General features: G+C 43.4%; 1 protein-coding gene across 1 annotated transcript in view; it reads left to right on the top strand.

Annotated features, from left to right (window-relative positions):
- Nucleotides 1-17,912, top strand: part of LOC144771588 (matrix metalloproteinase-20-like) — a 142,346-nt gene that overhangs the window by 24,520 nt on the left and 99,914 nt on the right. The gene's annotated exons all lie outside the window — the stretch shown is intronic.

Here is a 17,912-nt window from a genome sequence, read left to right as displayed (position 1 = left end):
TGTTGATTCCACCAGATTGAGAGGTGATTGGATTTAAGTAGCCTATTTAGTCTATATCTTGACCCCAATATTAAACTGGTACCTAGTTTAGTGGATTTGTGAGATTTGCTGCTGTACATTTTTAAAGTCAGTGAAACAACTTGTTGACAGCGTGTATGATGGTGCTGCTGTGATTGTCTGTGGCTGGATCTTCCCTTTTCGACTTGAAGTAGTCAGGGGCAGCAGGGGGCATGACATAATCTTTTTCTTTTACTGTCCCTCAATCTTCTACAGTTTGCATTACCTATTTTAGGGGTTTACACTTGAACTCACATAGTGTTTGCTACTTTTATTACTGTAATCGTAGACTTCATTCTTCAAATGTTTAGGTTACATACTTATCTTTTGAGGTGCAGCTTTTTCCCTGGAGGTGTACATTGCATGCTTCTTGTTAGACTGATGCTGGCATATGCATATTCTAATCTATACTTTATAAAGTCATTGAGAAATATGCGCCAATAAAGAAGATCCACTTTCATCATTTTGACGTTTTATCAATTCTTGCGAGTGCTCACATCTGATAACAAATGTTTTGGGATTTTTTGTTCTGATTTGAGAGTATTTGAGTGGCTGTTCCCCCTCCTACCTAAGCATCAGTTTCTGGACATAGATACTTCTATCACACTCAAGACTAACTGGGAGGTGAGTGGGCTAGCATAACTCTGGCTACCAGATCATGTGCTGCAAGACATTCTTGAGAAGACACTTTTTTCTTCTATCATGATTTCTCACCAGGCTTCAGAATAAGAGGTCTCCTTTATGCTTTGTAAAGTACAACTGTTGTATGAACCCTCTCTGGGATATTATCCAGAGATTATATTTGGCATGCAGGTTGCCTTTAATAATGTAAGAATGGGTCTCAAGTATAGTCTTTTAAATGCTTTTGTATATTAGAGTACATTCTGAAAGAAATCTGCCTTCTACTCAATGAAAGAGAAAGCAAAGAAAGGCCACAGGGGACTAGAGAATACAACAAATAGTCCAGAATACTGCATGACTAAGACAAAAAAGAACAGGCATGTATTTTTCAGGAAAATAAGTTTGTATGTAGTAGTTCAGTAGAGGGAGAGTCAATCCTAGCTTGATGCTCCCAGGTATCTTCACCCCAAATTTCCATTGTTATTATTTTTCAGTATATAGTGATGAAAGTAGAACTTTTTGATATATAATGTAAGAATTTAGTTTACTGTGCACCTCAAATCAGGGCGAACGACTAAAGTCACTAAATAAACCTGAGATAAACCCCGTGGTAGATATGGCACAGAGCAGACAGGTTTAACTTAGAGGTAATGTGCAAAGTATAAATGTAGTACCCAGGCAGTAAAAAGTCAAAACACAATGCAAGAAAAATCCCAACCCACTTTAGTAAAATCGAGTGTATCTTGATAAATAACATGACACCGAACCAACAAAAATCCAATAAGGAAAACCGGAGATATAAATTAATATTTAAATAAAATTGTGCCAAAAAGCATTATGTGCCAACCACTGGTTTGGGTACACTAGGACCTGGGAGTGATTTGAGACTAGATTGATGGCAAAACCAGGTCCGACCTTGTTGGAAGTTTTATCCTGAGACCTTATCTCTAATATGGAAGACCAAACTCATTAGGGAGCAAGGCAGCAGGCCTTGACCAGGGGCTCCACAAGATTGTATAGCTGTCAGACAAAGTCCTGGTGAAGGCACTGGTTTTTGGCAAGAAACTTCAGGGTGGTGTATATTTTTTTGTTTTTTTGTTAGTTTTCAAAAACTTTTATTAGAGGCAAGATTCATTGACCACAGCATGATGCCTACATCCCTGTAAGGGCCGGCATTGGAAATCATTGTTTGTTTTTCGAGGCGTTATAGACAGGGAGCAGTGTACACAGCAAGCCGCCTACAACCACTTCGGGCCGGCCATGTTAGGTAGGACAGGTTCTTGTTTAAGTTATTGTGGCTTATTTATAAAGATTCGTGCAGTGCACCTCTGTGATATAGATGCTAGGTATGTCAAAGAACAAAATAATCAACAACAAATACATCACAGCCAACATCTCTGTGGCCATATCTTACAAAAGACAGGGGCAGATTCTGTATGGTTACAACTGAATACATCATATACTTCAGCTCTGTTCATAAATTACGTAGACACAGTATCCGGGGTAAGCGGTAGTACATCCGAGCGTACATAGACCAGCAGGGGCTCCCAAATATCACTCGGACAAGAGGTCACAGGCAGCTCCTCCGCGTATAAGACTAGGTTCTCTCTGCAATATATCAAGTCCCTAAGCCACAAGTCTGACGTGGGACTTCGTCTGCTGGTCCACAACATCGCCACCCACCGCTTGGCAATTAGCAGTGCTACGCATGCCAGCTTACCTCTTGCCCCTTTCATAAAAGGGTACAAACCCAGCAAACACACCTGTGGCGTGCAGGGCACATCCACCCAAAGGATTTTTTAAATAATTTAACAACCGCCGCATCCTAGTATGCTCATACTCGCCCACAGGCCCATGCTAGGTGCCAGAAGTCCGCACCCAAAACGCAACAGCGCGTGCATGTATCTGTGTCACGTAGCCCAAACTTAAAGAGTCTGTGTGGTGTATGATAAACATGGTGTAGGAATTTGAAATGTATAATCCGTAAATTCCCGTTTGATGTACGGGCTTTAGTCAGGCTACAACAGCGCGCCCATTCATCTCGTGTAATCGGGGGGTCCAAATATACATTCCATTTCTCCAGACTATTATCAACGGGGAGAGCCCTGTCCTCTCTAGTGGCGCAACATAATTTAGTGACAAGTTTGTGTCGAGTGGGACTGGTAATGCAATAGATTCTTGGGATTCTGTGGGGAACGTTGGGAATTAGGCACATGCTGCTTTCCTAAGTCTGTGTATCGAGAATGTAAATAATAGAGTCTGATGCGAAATGTAAGCTGTGTCCGCAGGAGTTAAGAAAGAACCATTGGGGTACAGATCCTTCATTTTATCAATTCCTGAGTGAGCCAGTAAATTCATGGCACCCTTCTCGTGTGTCACCAACAGGCCCTCGTGATAGGCGATAGGCAGTAGCGGAGAGTACAGTGGTAGTTTCCCGGCCAACCTGCCCAACACCTGCCAGGCTGCGATCATCGTGTTAATAGTGTTGAACGTAGCATGGTGGTCGGATCTGTACTTATGTGTGATAAGGCAGGATAAGGGGATGGGGTGCGCGTCCCAGTGTTCCACTGCAACTTGTGGGAGGATGAAGTTGTGATCACTGAACCAAAAATGCACGTATTTTGCGTGCGCACATAAATAATAAACATAGAGACCGGGCACCCCAAATCCCTCATGCTTATAATCTAAGGGTAATGTACGCCAGCTTACACAGGCCTGCTTTCCACCCCAAATCAGGTGGAGCAGTAATGATCGCAGTGTTTTGAAAAAAAGGCTGTGAGAGAGGGATCGGTATGTTAATGAATAAATATAGGAATTTAGGCAGTACCACCATTTTTATGAAAGCAATTCGATAGGCAAGTGAAAGCGGTATTCGGATCCATCTGTCAATCTGTTGCTCCAATATGGTGACAGTAGTGCCGTAATTCTCACGTACGACTCTTTTGGGATCGCGATGAACCCAGACCCCCAGATATTTTACTGAGTCCTGCGTCCATTCAAGAGGGAATTCCAGCTCATGCAGATGTGCTTCGGTCAGAGGTAGTATCACCGACTTGGACCAGTTAATGTGTAATCCGGAAAATCTAGCAAAGCGTATGTACTCCCGAAGCACTGACGACAGATGTGTATGAGGTTCACGGATAAAGAGTAACATGTCGTCCGCATATAGTGAGATGATGAGGGGACGGTGGTGCAGATTAAGAGTCGCATGTTTGTGACATTGTCTTATGAGGCAAGCTAAGGGTTCTAACGTTAGTGAAAACAGGAGGGGTGACAGGGGGCACCCCTGCCTGGTGCCTGTGGTAATGAAAAAGGGATCTGATGTGTGCTCACCCACCCGGACTCGCGCTGAGGGACGTGTATACAGGAGTCGCACCCATGTGACAAAAATGAGGGGAAAGCCCATCCGCTGGAGAATGAAGAACCGATAATCCCATTCAATGGAATCAAATGCTTTGGCAGCGTCAAGTATGACAGCTGCTGCCGGGATATCAGGAGAAAGAGTGTGAAAGAGGGCGAACAGAGCACGAAGGTTGTGGAAGGTGGAACGCATAGGTATAAACCCAGACTGGTTGGGCAACACCAAATGTTGCATGAGTGGCTGAAGACGAGTAGCTTTTATCTTGGCAAATATTTTGGCATCTGTGTTTATGAGCGATAAAGGGCAATATGAATCGCAAGTGTCGGGTGATTTGTCTTGCTTTAATAAGGTGATGATGAGCGCCTCTTTGAGGGTAGGATGGACCATGCCTGAATCATGGGCCTCAGCATACATTTCTATCAGGTAGGGGGTGAGCTCCTCAGCATATGCTTTGTAAAATTCAGGCGGGAAGCCGTCCGGGCCTTGTGCTTTTTAGTTAGGAAGAGAGGCTATCGCCATATGAATATCTTCCACTGTGATAGGCTGACTGAGATATTCTCTCTGCCCGTCCGACAGCCAGGCAATCTCAACTTGCGACAGATAATCCTCCAGTTCCCCAGCAGCTGCATCACACTGTGAGAAGTATAGGTTCATGTATGTTCGTCGGAACTGTTCCAGTATATCCGCAAAGCTGAAGAGGTCCTGCCCAGCCCCATCTGTGATTTTGGTAATGACGTTGTGGTGCATACGATGTTTAATCTTGGTGGCTAAGTGATGCCCTGGCCTCCCACCCTCCCCATATGAACGTGCCACAGCACATCTTGATATGTACTTCATCTCTGCATCTGCTAATTTAGCATGCTCAAGAATAGCTTCTTTAATACATGCTAAGGTTGCATCACATGGTGCGCGCTCATAATCGCGTTCAAGGCTGGACAGTGTGATTTCCACTTTAGTAATTTGCCCCCTCAAGTCTTTCAAGATATCTGCTGATGTACTAATACAGTCACCTCGGATGGTAGCTTTAAACCCCTCCCACGGGACCCCAGCGCTATCTACGGATCCCTTGTTCTGATCAAAATATCAGACAATAGCTGGTCGAATAGTTTCCAAGTCAAGGGGGTCTAGAAGAGCCTCAGTGCGGAGGCGCCATGTAAAGTCCCGAGGAACCGGCTTTGGTATGGCAAGAGTAAGGTGGACATGACAATGATCTGAGAGAGTACACGTAGATGCTCCACCTCTGCTCATCTGCTATCTCCTCACCCACCAACCAATAGTCGAGACGAGACCAGCTGCCATGTGCTGTGGACATGTGTGTGCCCTCTCGTGTTTCCTGATGTCTGTGCCGCCATATATCCAGTAGCCAAATTCCTCCATCCCACTGGCGATCATGCGTGCTGCACCCGGGGAATGCCCTTCCTTCCCACTAGACTTGTCCCTACTGGGATCCAGATGAGTGTTAAGATCGCCCCCCCCCCCCAAAGAATCGCTGCATCTGGGCAGTCATGCAGTGCCGAGAGGAGGCGCTCAAATAAGCCAGAGTCATCTATGTTGGGGGCCGCAGGAATTCACAAGGGTGAACAGTTTGCCTGCCAGCGTCCCGTGAACATGTGTGTGACGCGCTGTGAAAGGAAGGCCTTTCTTTACCAGTATGAGAACTCCCCGGCTAAAGGAAAAGTAGGAAGAGGCCAGACGGTACCCAGCCCAGCGTGCCCCAAACAATGTGTCAGTGTTGTGCGTGAGATGAGTTTCCTGTAGGAGGGCAATGTTGATGTTGTGGCATTCTAAATGAGCTATCACTTTATAGATTTTTTGGGGCGAATTAAGCCCATGCACGTTCCATGTGAGACAAGAGATTGTCAACCCCTTACTGTGCATTGCAAGAGTAACTCATGTGGAAAGAGGAATCTGCCTAAGTCCAGTATATGAATAAGCGTGCATAAGCAACACCCAGCCGAATAGCAACAAATAGGTAGCCCCAGGAACAAACCCCAAAATGCCCCCCGACACCCACTTTAGCAACCCCAACATGCCCAAAGGCATCCCACAACCCCAAATATACAAGTCCCAAGTGCAACACCAGGGAAAGATCATTTGTGGGGAACACCCATATAGGGGGACGCCAGAGCACAAACTCCCTGCCGGTGTAGTTGTGGGGTGGCCGAACCATTTTTCAGAGTCCCTCCCGGGCCCCGCAACCACATATCTGAGGATCACAAACAGGGAAGCCCCCCTGCAATAATCAATATATAACATGGTAGTAAATCAGGAAAGCAAAGAATAAAAAAAAATGGTGATCAATGGTAGTATTCATAACCCCTCCCAGACTTTCTTCCAACCTAGGCGGATCTGTTATGGGGTCAGCCCAAGCCGCCTGCCGATTCACCATGTGCAGTATCATCATCATTATCCACATGTCTGGGGGAGCGGTTTTGGAGGGAGACAGTTTTAGCGAAGTCCAATGCTGATTTTGGGCATGAGAAGAATTTAAACTTTCCATTGATCTCCACACGCAGCCTTGATGGGTGGAGCATGGTATATGGTATATGCCCGGCCAGCAGTAATTTCTTGGCAGGCTGATATTCCCTGCGTGCCTCTTGCACCGCCATGGTGAAGTCCGGATAAAAAGCTAGTGTGTTTCCCTCATGGACAGTGGTGCCCTTCTCCCTCGCGAGGTGAAGCACCATATCACGATCTCTATAGTTCAAAATGCGGGCAATGATGGGGTGAGGTGGAGCACCCAGGGGTGGACGTGCTGCCAGCAGTGTGCCCGCTCTACAATAAGAACCTGAGAAAAATGTTCCTCTCCAAAGATGTCACGCAGCAGTTTCTCAACAAAGGACTCCAAGCGGCCTTTGTTCGTAGATTCTGGAAGGTCCGTAATGCGCACGTTGTTACTTCGCGATCTAGCTTCTAAGTCTTCATTACGGGCCTGTATAACAGCCAGAACCTTCTCCATGGAAGCCGCTTTACTCGCAACCTGCTGTAAACTGTCCTCAGTGCTTGAAATATGTGTCTCCGCCTCCCCCAGCCTCTGAGCGTGCTTGTCCAATTTTGACGACATGTGGTCCATGCATAGGTTAGGATGGTCAATTTTTCCGTCGATGGATTGCAAGTTGGCTTGCACAGCAAGGAGAGTTTTATCTATATTGGTGATGGTCACTAGGCATGTCAGCCTCCAAAAAAAAATAATATATATATTTAACCCAAGGAAGGTCCCTTATCGACCTAATACTTGTGGCACCTTCACCTGGTCAAGATATCTTTGTTCACACTTAGTCACTTTTTTGAGAACTGATTCTCCTAGTGAGGCACGTCTGTAGCTGTGAGGCCCAATACCACTGTGAGATCCTACTGAATCAGATTTACTGCTGTGGAAAAGCTCCAAGTGACAGAAACATGAATGTCTATCGCAGCGTCAACGCACCCCGGTTGGATCAGCTTGGCAGGTTTGTCCCAGTCCTCTGGAGGTCTTTGGAGCCAAAACATTTCTATGGCCCAGGTTTTCAGGGGTGGTAAGAGAAGTCAAGTCATAAACAGCCAACTGTTCCAAGACTGCAGGAACAGAACTTGGGGTCAATACTTTCTCCAGCAGAGGCCAAAAGCAGTTTCCAGGTCTGGCCCAAATGTAACTGGCCTTTTGTAGCCTGTTGCGTCGATTTAGCTTCCACAGGTGGTTAGCCTTGTGACACTTGGAGTCCACTTCTTTGTACAAGAGAGAGCAGGTCCAGTCTCCTTCAGGGATCTACTTAGGTCTCAGACAACAGATGCAGTCCTCTCTTCTGAGCTTCCTCATATCCTGTAGTGTTCTGAGAAAGGTACTAGGGATACCACATTTATGCCTGGCACAAGCTTATGGGTGGGGGTGACTCCTAGCTCCTTGTTAACCTATGAGGAAAAAGTTCCCAGGGGTTGGCCTGCACACCCTTGCAGCATTTTTTGTGTGCCCTTCTCTAAACAATCCCATAGTATACGTCTCTACCTAAATCCAAGGTGATTAAACCCCTTTCTCCTTGTGCAGAGCCTGTGTGCCCACCACAGTAGTGTGGCAAGAGAAATGGCAACCCCTCCTCTGCGGTTCACTTCAGACTAGTTCTCGGGGCAGATTCCTTGCAACATCAATTGGAGCCAGCCTGGCCAGGTATCATCTTACTTCTACCTGTGACAAGGAATGTATTTGAAAATAATTAAGTTCCTGGGCACTGCCCAAATGGTCTTCCTGTCAGAAGAAAAGAAAACTACCCATGCACAAGCCTTTGTTTCTTCTCTGGGAGCTGTTTCGCACCTCATTCAGGCCTTTACCACTCAGGGGATTGCAACTAGCGGTAAATCCAAATTAGTACTCAGAGGCCTTTAGGTGGGAAAAGGTAACTTACATTGCGATGCTGCTGTGACACTCTTTAAATGTAACAGAAGATCCAGCATATTTCTATTTGATAGATTGCTACCTGCCTTAAAAGATGGAACTTTACTCTAGGCAGCTTTCCTCCTCATCAGCAGATCACATATCTTTAGACTCAGAGAAATGCTGTCCTTGGCCATCGCAAATCAGCCGGAGTTTCATCCCCATGTGCAATCGCGCACAGTTTCAACTGCCATTTCGATAAGAAATCACCTCTGCATCATCATGCTTTTTTTGTGTTTAATCATCTTTATTTAAAATATGTATATACAAGTAGAGATCATTACAGCAATATACAAAATTAAGCCAACAAGGATAGTAAAGCATTTATACAACACTAAAGCTATTTATATTTTGTGGGTTTCATCAGGAAACACGGGAAGAAAAAAAAGAAAAGAGGGAAGGGAGGGAGGGAAAAAGAGGAAACAATTATCGAGGATGACCAATTACAGTATTAAAGAATAATACGGAAAATATGTATTATAAAGAAATGCATGGTAAGATCAAATAAATTTGAAAGGAAATTTGCAGAGAATGTAAGAGTTTACAGTGGTTAAAAGTTTCGGAAGGCATAGATTTAGAATTTTGCATAGCTATTTTGTTCAAAAACATTGTTAATGGAAACCAATATAATTCTCTATTTAATTGTGGCATACAATAGGAGGCAAACGTTATATCTAATGTATGATACTGACAAACATTACACCACCATGCTTTAAATGCGATATTAGTGGAACATTTCCAATTAATTGTAACGTTTTGAAAGGCTACAGTTGAAATTAGGTAAACAACCAATTCTTATGAACATTTAACATTTTAAACTCATATAGACTCCCTAAAAAGAAATTTCGGAGACATAAGTCAGTGCAAATGAAAATTCTTTGTAAGTTGTGACCAGACTTTCTCCCAGAATGATGCAGTAGGAGGACATAGAACAGGAAGGTGCATGAGGCCTTTATCTGATGACCGCAAGACCAGCAAGCATTGTGATTGGTTTTGGAGACTTTGGCAATAGAAGATGGAGTATAATTTATTATGGGATACAAAAAGAATTATGATTGAATAGTGGTAGCAGTTCTAGAAATCTTAAATACTTCAGTCCAAATTTAATTTGAAAGGGTTATTGGCCAAGCACATCCCAAAACTGCTTCCCAGTGGAGCTCTATCTTGGTTTTAGCTCAAGATAGATTTGGGGAAGATACAAATGTGCAAATAAGAGAAGCTTCAGGGGTATGAACTAGTATTCTGATTAGAGGTTAATCCAACAGAGAAAATGTAGGAATTGAAAGTAAAGAATGAAGAGTTTCCAAAATGATACCTATAAGAATAGAAAAAGTATGCCAGAAGGACTGAGGACACTAAAAGATTGTTTGGAATTGAGGAAAGGAGCGAGGATTGGAATCATCAAATAAGTGGTGAACACACAGTGGTGAACACACATTTAACCCATTTGCTTCCAAGATTTCCGATATAGGGGTTTATTTTTTATGGTAATAGGATGAATATACTATGAAGGAGATTGTAGAAAAGAATTGCCAGAAATGATATTATATTGATCATATCGTTTCAACATAATATAAGTATGTTTGAATAAAAGTGAAGAGTTAGTAGTGTTCTTAGATGAAAAAGAAAGAACTTCTCTTGTAGGGAACGATGCAAGTAAGGCTTGTTCCATATCAAACCACAAAAGAGGGAAGAAGGAAGGTGATATAAGAAGCCATTTCAAGGTCTGTTTCAAACAAAAAGCTGTACGATAGGTCCGAAAATCGGGGAATTTCACCCCACCTTCTATCTTAGCTTTTTTAAGATGTGAAAGGTAAATCCTAGATTTTGTATTATGCCACAGAAAGGAAGACAGGGGAGAGTCTATTCTTTTTAAAAATGTACGAGGAATGTGTTCTAGAATCATCGAGAAGATATACAACATAATGGGTGAAACCATCATTTTAATAGAGTCAAGAAGATCCTACCAATTAAGGAAAATACAGGTAGATGCATCAAGCATTTTTGTGAGCCCAAACAGTGCGAATCGCACTCTTTTTAAAGGAAAACGTTGGGAAGTTCATCAATTAACCAATACAGAAGCTGTGGGCACCTTATATAAAAAGAGATATAAGTGAGATACTATTAGGGCCAAATCCATGCCAGGTAAGAGATTTAAGCAAAAAAGTCAGCACTGTCAAAAGTTTTTTCTGCATCAATAGCAACAGCATCCAACAGGTAAGAAAGAGAAGAGGCTTTATTCAAAACATTAAAAATAGATCCAAACGCAAAGTTAATAACTTGGCTAAAGTTTCATCGTCTGCATTTAAGAGATATTGGCCTATAATTTTTGCACTGCATAGGGTCTCTACGATCTTTATGGATTAGATTTATAGTAGCCTCCTGAAAAGTATCACCAGCAGAACCGGAAGTATACAAGAATTGAAAGTTTAGGAAGAAGAATATTTTAGGGGTGTAAATAAAACCCAACCGTAAAGCCATCGTCCTGGATCTTTGCTTTTTTGAGTGAATTGAGAGGTTCAAGAATTTCTAAAATTGGTAGATCATGTTCAAGGGATGCAAGATTAATATTGATGTGAACAGGAGAAGTGATATCTTTTAAATATGCTTCAAAAAGAGAAGGGCGAGCAGGAGATTCTGGATTATATAGGTTTTGAAACAACTTCAAAAATTCCGCTAAAATCTCTTGCTCTTTTGACAGTTATTTTCCACTAGAAGAATGAATAGAATCAATTATGGTATGTTTTTGGATCTTTAAATAATTATCTAGGAGTTTTCCTACTTTGTTATGCCCTTCATAATAGTGTGCAATACTATTAAGTAGTATGGATGAAGCATTGTCTGTAGTTAGTTTATTCAATTGAAATTTAGCATGAAAAAGTTTAAGTAGGTTAGAATCTGAAATGGAAGTATAAAATTGGTGCCATAGACATTTAATATTAGAAAATAAGGACTCCTGTTGTTTGGCAAATTGTTTCTTTTTTTTGGAAACAAAATCAATTATAAAAGCCCGAGCTTCAGCTTTAAAAGTGTCCCATAATAATTGAGGAGATGCTTCTGACTCTGGAATTTATATTCCGGCGGGTGGGATATCCATCACTGTTGTGACAGAGTAATCCATCCACTGAAAGACTGGATAATATGAAGCTACATGAGAAAATATGATTGACAAATCCTTTTGCATTTCAAGAAACAACCCTGAATGTAACAAAAAAGAAATATAAAACTGTTTTTATAAGACATAAAGAAGGAATAGGTTTAGAAGGAGAATGGGTAGAAAAAGAAGGAAATGGGGAAGATAGAACATGGAGGAGAAAGAAATGAAGAAAAATAAGAAAATAGAACAATAGAGGATAGATAGTACATGTCATAAACCTATGACTGAGCACATACCTTGCTGAAGAACTAAAGGAATAATGGGGTATTGATGTACAGATGAAGATGGCAAAACCAACTAGGAACAATGCACCCCACCGGTATGTTGCATAGAAAAAAAAAAGAGAAACAAGTATGTAAGAAATCTTGATTGCCTGAAAAAAAAAGAGAGAATGCACAGAGAAAAGATGAACAGCCAATAAGTGACATGTGGGAAAAATAATATAAGTTATGAATACATGAAAACATTGCTTGAAGTCTCAACGTGAAAAAAGGACCCGCTATGTCAATTGAGTCAGTTGAATAAGAATGGATAACGTTTCTGAGCTTTGCTGGACCATCATATGATGTGGTCTTGTTTTGGTAAGTGACTTTAAAGATGTATGGATGAAACAAGCCATAGCAAGCACAGAGGGCAGCACAAAGATTAAGGAAGTCTTACCTGTTGTTAGCTGTAGCTGAGGAGACATCTTGCAAGAGATAAATCTTTGCGACATACCACAGAAGTTGTTTCTTAGATTTTGCTGCAGTTAGAACTTTCAAAAGACCTGTAAACTACTAAAACAAAATAATAACACCACGAGATTTCACAGGAGCTGTTCATGCATCTGTTTCTATTCTCAAGTTATTCTGTTTGGATTTTCAACACGAGGATGCCCTTTTTCAGAGCTGAGGTTTTAGTAGTTTCATCTTGGAGAACTTAGACCTTTTGCTTAACCGATGATTTTCTAAACTCCATAAGTGACCTTTCATCATCAAGGGTCTGAATCTGTGCATTCATTGAATAGTCTAATCTCCTCTAGCATGGTTTCTAAAGAATTAGGAGTAGAGGTCCTAACTTGAGAAGTGGTGTTATGTTTGAGTCTTTTATTAGCAGCAGAGGCTGAATGCATATTTGAAGGAGTAGTAGTTGTAGCCATGGAAGGAGAATTACCAGAATGTGCCATGTTGAAAGAGGAACCTGTACCCTCCATGAAAGGTTCTTCAGAGGACAGGCCTGAGTCTAATATTTGAATAGCGTGGCTCTTGTTGGAATATGTGAGTTTCTTAATTATTCCTAGAAAAGAAAACTTAAGAGCATTCAAGGAGTGGATATACGGGTTACAAGCACTAATAGTGTTAAGGTAAGTGATGCTGCCTAGACTGTATACAATATATAAATTACCTCGCCACTCAAGTAATTATTTCATTGAAATATGAAGAAAATCCAATTTTGTGGACTTCGTACACTGTCGCCAAAGAAGCTTGTAAGTAATATCCTCAACATGGTAATTTTCAAAATGGTGGCCGCGACAGACCAAGCGGCACCATCCGTAATTTTGCGGGGAAAGAGACTATATTTTATGTCAAGTAAAGTGTCACCAAAAACCTGAAGACATCTTGTTAACCAGTGAGGCTGGTCACAGTACAAAAATGTCCTTTCCACTCCAGTAATTCTTTCAGAAAAATTCCATTATGAGAGGAAATAGAAGTGAGTAAAAATAAAGCAAGAGTAGCACAGGTGGTTAAAAATAGCAACCAAGAAATAGCAAATGGAAAAAGAAAAACTCACTGAACCCAAATTAATGCAATTTGTTCCCATAGAAGCTTGTAATGAACTCCCTCGACACAGTGAATCACAAAATGGTGGCCACAACAATCCAAGTAGTGACATCCTCTCATTTGTGACAGAAGAGGCTAGCTTCCATGCAGGCAAGGTTTTACCAGAAGCCTGATTACTTCTTTGGGTCCTATTATGATGTTGGTCGGACGAGCATCCGATGGACACAGTTGCGGGATGGAACCACCCTACGATTAGTCAGTGGTTCCACTCACAGTATTAAGATGGGAAAGCTCTATGGGCAGTTGGAAACATCCCTTCTTCTATTGCACCAATTGCAGCTCTTGCAGTGGCCAGAAATGAACACATGGAGGCGCCAGATTTTGCAGCTCCGACGCCTCGAATCGCGCTATATCATAGACCTGCAGACTCAAACACCTCTGGGTATGAATAGCAGCGAGGAATTAGCAGTGCACTTGGGAGATTAGGAAATAAAGCTATATAGAAAGTCATCCTAGCTAGTTATCAGTGAACTCTTGTTTCTCCCCTTTTAATTCTCATCCTCGAATTTCCAAAACTCCTTTTATAATCTTAAAATCTTTTTTGTCTCTTTGTTCTCCTTTTAAGGGAAGAGGATTAACCCTTTCCTTGGAATCACCCCCCCCCCCTTCACTTTACGCTCCTTTCGAATAGAAATGAATAAGAAATTGAGAAAGGCTATGACTAAGTAATGATGAATTGAATATATGTAACATGTTCAGGAAACTGTTTCTAAGTTGCCATTGTGGGACATACAATGTCATCTTAAAGCATGTTAACAATTGGTTTTGTAAGTTAGCCCATCCAGGGCATGAATGATTGAGCATAATGGATATCGAGTTTGCAACAATTGGCTAGGCGCACCTGTGAGTCCATACAGGGCAATATAGTTCAGTTCACTCAATTGAATGATTAGGATTGTCTAAAGTCTCACAATATGAAAAACTTATAATTTATATGAAATATGTGTATGTGACTTGATTATAATCAAATCTTTGATGATGTATTATTAGTATGGTATACCTTGATGGTGTTAAGATGGTGGAACCATTCACATTTGTGAGTATGGTCCATCTTCCAGTTTGTTATTGGAAGCGTGTATTCACTAATGTACATAAAAAATGACGTCCAAGACGCTCTTCACAAACATCGATAAAGGAGTCAGCCGAAATGCGTCTGTTTGGACAGAGATCAGCGTAATAAAATTGCGGATCCTACCCCCGTGAGTGCTTTCTTCTGTCTTGGGTACGTTTACCCGCTTGGACTTGGGAGCGAGAATTGGTATGCGGGAGCACCCACGCAAGGAAAGCACTTGCCCGTGAGTGCATCAAGTTGGTTGCATTGGGAGCTGGAATATATATATATATATATATCAAAAAAGGGTGTGCCACTTGCTTGGAACGCACACAATGACAAGCCGGACTCCTCTGTGTTTTAAAAGCGTCCTTTATTTCAGCAGGTCAGTGTTCCTGAATTCCCATTAAAAACGCCCGTCTCGTTTCGAAGCTAACATGCTTCTTGTTCACGGGCTTGTATGCAAATGAGGCAGTGATTACGAGCTGGAGCCATCAGTCATTATAATTGCTTTTTCAGGCCCCCTGGTGGGCTTGCTCAGGTGCATTGTGGAAAAGCATTCTGGAACTTCGAGTTCCTACTCGTGTGTTTTCTTCCTCTAGTGGGGTCTGCCTGCTTTTTTGCATTGTTTCTGAATTCCCATTATAAAGACATATATACATATATATAAACATGCATATGCATTTATATGTGTGTGTGTGTTTTTATTAAAATATATATGTTTGTGTGTGGGGGTGTGTGTGTTTGTTAAGTATTAATAGTTTATGTAATTTACGTACTAAAATATTCAACATTTACTACATATATATATATGTTGTCAAAAATGATACACTGGTGTCTCTACAATAACATCTTTATATTCGATGGTAAGACCTTCAGGCAAAAACAGGGCGTGGCTATGGGGGCATACTTCTAACTCAGCTACGCGTGTTTGCACGTGGGCTGGTGGGAGGAGCATGACATCAAGGTCCAACAGAGAGCTCTGTTTGAAAATCATGTGGTCAAAATGTGGAGATACATTGATGATGTTTTTATTATTTGGAATGGGCCCACGCACACAGGCATGCAATTTTGTTGATGTCATCAACCAAAACAACTATAACCTCTACTTCACGGCACACATTGATTCTACCACCATCAATTTCCTAGACATTGCAGTGTACATTGACAAGGGAACCAATGAAACATGTCTGTACATAAAACCTACAGCTGGCAATGCATTACTGCATGCCTCAAGTTTTCACCCCCGCAACACACTATCTCGAGTCTCCCCTACGGTGAATTCTTGCGTATACGCAGAGCATGCAGTACCAATGACACACTGGTAGCACCACAACAGGCTGCCAAGGTCAGGCTGATGGAGAGAGGCTATGATCCTGATAAATTGGACATAGCCATGAGACAGGCAAACAGCAAAGATAGGCAGCTATATTTCAAACCTGCGAACAAGCCGGGGGGTGCTAGAGGGCGCACGACCGGAATGGCTGCGCGCTGGTAAGGCTCCTGCCAGTTTGGGCGGACAAATAATCATAATCCTGTCCTGGTATGAATAACTTGCCCTACATTAGCCTTCAAGGAGAGAAAAGATAACGCTGCCCGACTTGATGCAACTCTTACCGCTCAGGAGCTGAGAACGGAGCCGTGAATCTTCGAGCGACCGGCAGTGGCGGAGCTCTGGAGACACACTGCGGCTGACTGGGGAGACTGGGGGAGACTGGGCCCTGCTGGAGACTGGGCCCTGCTGGAGGTGGAGTCATGGAAGAAATAGAGGCCCGAGCCTCTGTGGATGCGGGCTCGAGCGGTGCACATGAGCCACACAACTGAGGTAGCGGCGAGCTGTAACTAGTGGCGCATTGCCCGGGAGGCTGCAGCGCTGTAAGGAGGAATATTGTTGGGGGAATAGCAGTGAGGTGGCAGCGGGCTCCCGCGCCCGTCACCAGGATGACGTGATCGGAGCCTACGGGGGAGAGATAGATCAGTGCGTGGGGGACACATCGAAGCCCTGATAAATATGTGGAGGTGCCCTGAGGGAGAAATACAGCCTCATCTCTGAACTCTGCCAATACCACCAGGGCGGGCGCCATTGCGGGACTGAGTGGCTGCCATTTTCTCATATAAGTCACTGTCGGAGATTGTGGGAGCTTGAGTGTGGGGCCCCGTCCCAACCACAGAAGATCTGTGCACAGCGCTACAAGGTCAGGACAAGCGATGGAGCGGCTGTAACCCCAGACGGCAGCGCAGACAGGGAACGAGGCAAGCAGCAGGAGAAGGGCCAAGATTCCTATGCTTTAGTTAAAAGCCACATCTTGATGTGAGATAGTGCGTGCCCGAAGCTGGAGACTCACATATCGGCAGTGGTTCAGGAGGACAGTGTCCACCCAACGCTGGATTGCTAGACCCCCTACCTCAGAGGCGCACCCCAAAGGTACAAGAGGTAATTGCGCAGGGAGACTCAAAAGGCAATCTGAGCCGAACTCCCACGTGGCTTGCTCAGTGGGGGGCCTGGGCATTGGAGGCAAGATACATACAATAACAGCGTGCCCCGGTGGTACCAAGTGAGACAACGTGGCTGGCGGGCCCCGCGCACAGCAGTGGCGGGCAATATGATTCAGAAGTGGGAGACAAAGGGAAGGAAGTGACACTGCGCCAGTAGCGCACGGAGGCGCTTTATACCTAGCTCTGCTCAGTGGGCGACGGAGGACTCACAGTATTGGGCGTACAGAAGCCAAACAAGCCAAACTTTCATTTGACACCCGCAGAGGGCAGCGGTCGAGCTCAGTAGAGCAGAGGGACACAAACCCAGTGGAGCACCAGGAGGAGGATTGGAAAGCAATCCTGCTAGGCATGAGACATAGCCTCACATCAATCAATAAGGGAAATAGACAACATGAATGCCAGAATGGACTCTGTGGTGAACAAACTTGAACAGCATGATCGGAGAATTAAAGATGCTGAAACCAGAGTGTCGGAACTGGAGGACGGAGCAACAGCGACGCGAGGGCAAGTTCTCCAAATGGTCAAACTGCTAAAATTGGTCGCAGATAAGAACGAAGATTTGGAGGCGCGCTCCAGGAGAAATAACGTTCGAGTCCTGGGGCTGGCGGAATCGACCAACATGGGCCGGATGGAAGACTTTATGGAAAAACTAGTTGTCGGTCTGTTCAGCAGAGAAGCTTTTTCCGCCCACATGGCCATGGAGAGGGCTCGCCACTCCTTAACAGTGCGCCCGCCACCAGGAGCACCGCCCGGGCCTGTAATAGTTTGATTCCTAAACTATCGAGACAGGGATACAGTGCTACGCCTGGCCCGATAAAAGAAACAAGTGAGATATGAGAACACTAACCTGGCGTTCTTTCCAGATTTTACGCAAGCGGTTCAAGAGGCCCGATGCAAATATGCCGCAGTGAAGAAAAAACTACTGGCACAAGATATCCCTTACG

Source organism: Lissotriton helveticus, chromosome 8 (assembly GCF_964261635.1).
Source record: "Lissotriton helveticus chromosome 8, aLisHel1.1, whole genome shotgun sequence".
Lineage (NCBI taxonomy): Eukaryota > Metazoa > Chordata > Amphibia > Caudata > Salamandridae > Lissotriton > Lissotriton helveticus.
The sequence above is the reverse complement of the archived record's forward strand: the minus strand, read 5'-3'. Positions and strand labels throughout refer to the sequence as shown.